The sequence below is a fragment of the Canis lupus genome, chromosome 20 (assembly GCF_003254725.2).
Source record: "Canis lupus dingo isolate Sandy chromosome 20, ASM325472v2, whole genome shotgun sequence".
Taxonomy (NCBI): Eukaryota; Metazoa; Chordata; class Mammalia; order Carnivora; family Canidae; genus Canis; species Canis lupus.
In genome coordinates this window covers 53,919,414-53,925,413 of record NC_064262.1, presented here as the reverse complement: position 1 = coordinate 53,925,413, position 6,000 = coordinate 53,919,414, and the positions used below count along the sequence as shown (strand labels likewise).

At 41.1% G+C, this 6,000-nt stretch overlaps 1 non-coding gene across 1 annotated transcript; it reads left to right on the top strand.

Moving 5' to 3' along the window:
• The first annotated feature begins 458 nt into the window (after positions 1 to 458).
• Positions 459 to 566, top strand: LOC118351745 (U6 spliceosomal RNA). Its single transcript, XR_004807690.1, has one exon. It is a non-coding gene; the product is annotated as a U6 spliceosomal RNA (small nuclear RNA).
• The last annotated feature ends 5,434 nt before the right edge of the window (positions 567 to 6,000 follow it).

Genomic DNA, 6,000 nt, shown 5'->3' with positions numbered 1-6,000 from the left:
GTGTTGTTTTCAGTTTGGGGCTATTGCGGATAACGATGCTATGAGCATTCTGTGTGGGTCTTTATGTGGGCATGTTTTCACTTCTCTTGGATAAATTCATAGGAGTGGGACTGCAGGTCATAAGCCAAGAGTATGTTCAACTTTGTAGGGAATTTCTGGTTGTTTTCCCAAGTGGCCATCCCATGTTGAGTTCTAGTTGCTCCATATCCTTAACAATACTTGGTTTGGTTAGTCATGTTAGTTTTAGACATTCTTGTGGTAATTTGCTGTCATTATAAAAAAGATTTTATTTATTTATTTGAGAGAGAGCACAAGCAGGGGGAGGGACAGAGGGAGAAGATGTGGGGCTCCATCCCAGGAGCCTGGGATCATGATCTGAGCTGAAGGCAAATACTTTACCGCCTCACCAACTGAGCCATGCTGGTGCCCCAATTTGTTGTCATTTAAATTTGCACTTTGTGCTTGCTTTACCAGCACATATACTAAAATTAGAATGATACTAAGAAGATTAGCATGACCCTCTGTGCAGGGATGACACCCAAATTTGTGAAGCGTTACCATATTTATAAATAAATAAACAAATAAATATTGAGCATCTTTTCATATGTTCATTTGTCTGCTGTATAGCTTCTCTAGGACATAGCTATCCAGCTTTTTGACAATTTTCTTTTTTCTTTTCTTTTTTTTTGCTGAGGTTTTTGTCTTTTAATCATTGAGTTGTAAGAATTATTTTTTTAAATAAGTAAATTTTATTTATTTATTCACGAGAGACACAGCAAGAGAGGCAGAGACACAGGCAGAGGGAGAAGCAGGCTCCCTGCGGGGAGCCAGATGCAAGACTCAATCCCAGGACTCCAGGACCATTACCTGAGCCCTGAGCTGAAGGTAGACACTCGACCACTGAGCCACCCAGGTGTCTTTGATATATTCTGGGTACAAATTCCTTTTTAGATGCATGGCATAAAATATGTAAATATTTATTCCTGTTTTGTGAATTTTATTAAACTTTCTTAATCGGATATTTAGAAGAGCAAATATTTGCAATTACTCAATTTTTAATTTATTTTAAAAATATTTTATTTATTTGACAGAGAAAGAGAGAGCACAGCAGAGGAGCAGTAGGCAGAGGGAGAGGGAGAAGCAGCCTCCCTGCTCAGCATGCGGGTAGATCCTAGGATTCTGGGATAATGAACTGAGCTGAAAGCAGATGCTTAACCCACTGAGCCACCCAGGCACCCCCTTACTTAATTTTGAGAGAGAGAGCGCATGTTGTTAGCGGGAGTGAGGAGAAGGGCACAGGGAGAGTGAGAGAGAGAATCAAGAATTGTAACTAGACTCTATGCCCAATGTGGAGCCCAACCCAGGGCTTGATCCCAGGACCCCAGGATCATAACCTGAGCCAAAGGCAGACATCTAGCCGACTGAGCCAGCTAGGTATCCCAGATGTTTTTAATTTTTGTATGGTCCACTGGATTCTTCTTTCATGGTTGAATGCTTTTAATATCAGTAAGTGTTCTCTATTTAATCCCTCTTTTGTTTGCCTCTTCTCAGGACTGAGAATAGAGAGCAAGGAGTCCCTCTGAGTCAGGGCATGCCTGATAGATCTTGTCTTAGAGAACATTCATTCAATCAATAACTATTTAATAAGCATTTACCCTGTGCCAGGCATAGTTACAGGCACTGGGGATGCAATGGTAAAGAAAACAAAGTTTCTGCTCTTTGAAGTTTATGTTCCAGGTGGTGATAGACAAAGAACACATGGTGCTGTGACTGCCTCTCCCAGATCCTCTTTGCTGGGCCATGGCACCCAACCTCCAGCTGCTGTGGGTGTTGGCTACTAATGACTCATTCTTGTACTTTATTTTTTCAAGAGAGTGTCCTTGCCTGACAGATGTTTCTTTGCTTGAAGATGGTATGAAAGTTATTTTCCCCTCCCTAAGGGTAGCCCTTGGCCAATGAGTGAATGGTTTACATAAATAACAGATCACACTTCTGTGTCTCTGGGTAAGAAAGTCTTTGTGATGCAGGTCATGCTCCAGAGCTCCCTATGAGATCAGGCTGAGGCAGATTCTCTTCCTTTGCAATCACATCTACAAGGCTAGCTTCTTCTGCCCCTATTATGCTTCCTTCATTCTTCTACAGGTTTATTCTGAGAGACCTTCTTCAGTAAGCCATATGCACATATGGTTTTAGGAGACCCAATCTAAACATTGGGTGCCAAAAGTGGTCCTGGGAAAGGACTCTAAAAGAGATTTTGGAAGAGGGTACCTCACTGATCAGATGTCAGTGAGAACCCCATCCTTGGTGATATGGGGATTTTTGAACATCCTTTCCCCAAGCCTAGTGCAGTGTGTTAATACTTTCACTAGTGATCAACTGAAATGGGATACAGGAGGAGGGGTATGCACTAGCTTGTGCCGTACCTCTGGTGTTGGAGTTAGAAGAAAAAATAACTAAAAAGACCGTGAAAAAAAAAATACTGTGGAATTGAGTGGCTATTGCTGAGCAACACTGATGCTTTGAAGAGAGAGAACAGGCTCAGATATATTAATGATCTGGCAGCCTGGGTGGCTCAGCGGTTTAGCACCTGCCTTCAGCCCAGGGCATGATCCTGGATTCCCGGGATTGAGTCCCACATCGGGCTTCCTGCATGGAGCCTGCTTCTCCCTCTGCCCGTGTCTCTGCCCCTCCCTGTGTCTCATGAATAAATAAATAAAATCTTTTTAAAAAAGATATATTAATGATCAATTCAGGGTGTAGTGCAAGAGTCTGGGGGCTCTTTGGCAGCATCTGGAAGGGTCCTCACCTATAGTGAAGGTCATGCAGAGCTGAGCATCAGACTCACAACATAATAGTAAGGGTTACAGAATTTTACCTAAGGTTGTTTTGGCTATTGAAGCAAGTTTCCAATATCAAAGTCAGGGTCCTGATGAGGGATGAGTAGTAAGCCAAGTCCCTGGATAGGTACAGTTGAAAACTTTGAGTCTCCACATCCCTTGAGCCTCTGGACCCACAAGAATGGTCCCATCTCTGTTGTTGGAAGATTATTCAAAGGCTTTAAATGAGGCTGGTGTCTTGCAGGGCACCCTCTTTAATAAGCCCTCTACAGGAACCTACCCCCCTTCTCTGCCATGGGGTCAATACTAGGGTCAGATCTTCTCATAGCTTGAATGTGAGAGTGTGGTCCTGCTAAGAACACAGACAGAATCTTTTGCCATTAAAAAACTTTTATTGGGACACCTGGGTGGCTCAGTGGTTAAGCATCTGCCTTTGGCTCAGGGTGTGATCCTGGAGCCCTGGGATCGAGTCCCACATTGGGCTCCCTGCATGGAGGCCGCTTCTCCCTCTGCCTATTTCTCTGCCTCTCTCTCTCTCTCTGAGTGTCTCTCATGAATAAGTAAGTAAAATCTTAAAAAAAAATTTATTTCAGTGTTATTCACAATAGCCAAGACGTGGGAACAACCTAAGTGTTCATCTTCAGATGAATGTGTAAAGAACACACACACATACAAATGGGGATAATGGAAGACATTTGTTAAAGGATAAAAACTTCCAGTTCTAAGATGAATGAATTCTGGGGATCTAATGTACAGCATGGTGACTATAGTTGACAACACTGCGTTATATACCTACATGTTGACACCACCACATACACACATAAGTAGCCATTCTGATGGTTGTATAGTGCTATCTTATGGTTTTAAATTGCATTTTCAAAAAAATAAATAAATAAATCGCATTTTAATGATGCTCAGTGAAGATGTACACCTTTTCAAATGTGTATAGGTCATTTGGACATTCTTTTCAGCGGAATGTCTGTTCTAAGTTTTTTGCTCATTTTCCCATGGATTGTCTCCCTAAGGACTAGGGAGAGTGGTGTGCTCAGATGGAGCATCAAAGCCCTATGCCCCTTCCCCACTCCTTGTCCTGTGCATCTCTTCCATCTGGCTATTCCTGAGTTCTATTCTTTTATAATAAACCAGTAATCTAGTAAGTAAAATATTTCTCTGCATTCTGTGAGCCACTCTAGCAAATTAATGGAACACAAGGAGGGAGAGTCACTGGAACCTCTGATATAGCCAGTAGGTCAGATTGGCATCTGACATTGGGGAGAGTCTCGTAGGTGTCATCTCCAGGTAGAGAGGGCGAAAATTTAGTTGAATTGTAGGACACCCAGCTGATCTCTGAGAATTGCTTCAGAAGTGCTGTGAGTGTGGTAGCAGGGTGTGTAAAGGAGAAACACAGGAGGATAAAACTGAGTTTCCCCAAAATACAGACATACACATGAAATGTATATGTGAAAAAGCCAGAGATTGGAGTGAGGCATTTACAAGTCAAAGAACACCAAGGATTGCCACCAGAAGCTGGAGGAAACCAGGAAAGCTCCTTCCCTAAGTCTTCAGTGAGAGCCTGGCCTTGCTAACACTTAGGTATTGGGCTTCTGGTGTATACAACTATGAGAGAATAAATCTTCATTGTTTTAAGCCACCAAGTTTGTAGTGCTTTGTTATGGTGTCCCTAGGAAAAAATACAGTGAAGAAAGGTGGAAAAGGCACATGGGTAGTAGCTATAAACGTGTGAATTCCCATAGACACAGAGCAGGATTCAACGAAACCATTAGTTTCTCCATGATTAACAGAATTTCGTGTTACGTGTCTCAAACTTAAAGGTTTCAGCTAATGAAAGGCTCATTAATATTTTACTCATTTGGTATAACTTCAGGATCTGTTTTTGGATCTTCAGTGTCACACCACCTTTTTCTTCCCTAAAGAATACTGAGCCTCTCCCTCTCCCTGCAAAATGCACATTTCAATCTTTTTCAAATGTAATAGGCTTTGAAGCTGACTTGCCAGCATAAGGCTCACCTCTCCCTATGGGTCACAAAGCAAATCTGAAAAAGAATGTTGTAGGGGAATAGTGAGTCTTCAGGAATGAACAGCTTCTAGTTTTGGTTAAAAAGTTTTGCGTCTGCAGTCTTGTTTTTTCTTGCCTAATTGCTCTGGCTAGAACTTCTAGTACTATGTTTAATAGAACTGGCAAAAGTAGGCATCCTTGTCTTATTCTTGGGCTTTCATTATCAAGTATAATATTAGCTGTGAGTTCTTCACAGTTGGCCTTCATTAAGCTAAGGAAGTTCCTTTGCAGTCCTTGTTTACTGAGTGTTTTTGTCATGAAAGGGAACCGGATTTTTTCAAAAGCTTTTCTGTATCGCTTGGAATGATCATGTGTTTTTTCCCTGTCATTTTATCAATTTGGTATACTACACAGACTGATTTTTGTATGTTGAACCATTCTTGCATTCTGGAAATAAATCCCACTTATGCTGCTAGCTTTGTTTTCTAGTATTTTGTTGTGGATTTTTACATACATATTCATAAGAGATATTGGTCTGTAGTTCTCTTTTCTTGTGATGCCATTATTTGGTTTTGGTAGCAAAGTAGTGCTGTTCTCAGCATGAGTTAGGAAGTATTTTCTCCTTTTCATTTTTTTTTTTTTTTGGAAGAATTTGAGAGAGATTGGTGTTTACTCTTTATTAAATGTTTGGTAGAATTTACCTTTAAAATCATCTGGTCCTGGGCTTTTCTTTTCTTTCTTTCTTTCTTTCTTTCTTTCTTTCTTTCTTTCTTTCTTTCTTTCTTTCTTTTTTTTTTTTTTAGATTTTATTTATTTATTCATGAGAGACACAGAGAGAGAGAGAGGCAGAGACACAGGCAGAGGGAGAAGCAGGCGCCATGCAGGATGCCCGATGTGGGACTTGATCCTGGGACTCGAGGATCACGCCCTGGGCTGAAGGCAGGCGCTAAACCACTGAGCCACCCAGGGATCCCTATTCTGAGCTTTTCTTTGTTGGGAGGTTTCTGATTAGTGGTTAACCTCCTTACTTGTTATAGGTCAACTCAGATGTTCTTTTTCCATCTTGAGTCAACTTTAGTGGGTTATATATTTCTAAAAATCTATGCATTTAATCTAGGTTATCTAATTTGTTAGTGTAAAATTTTT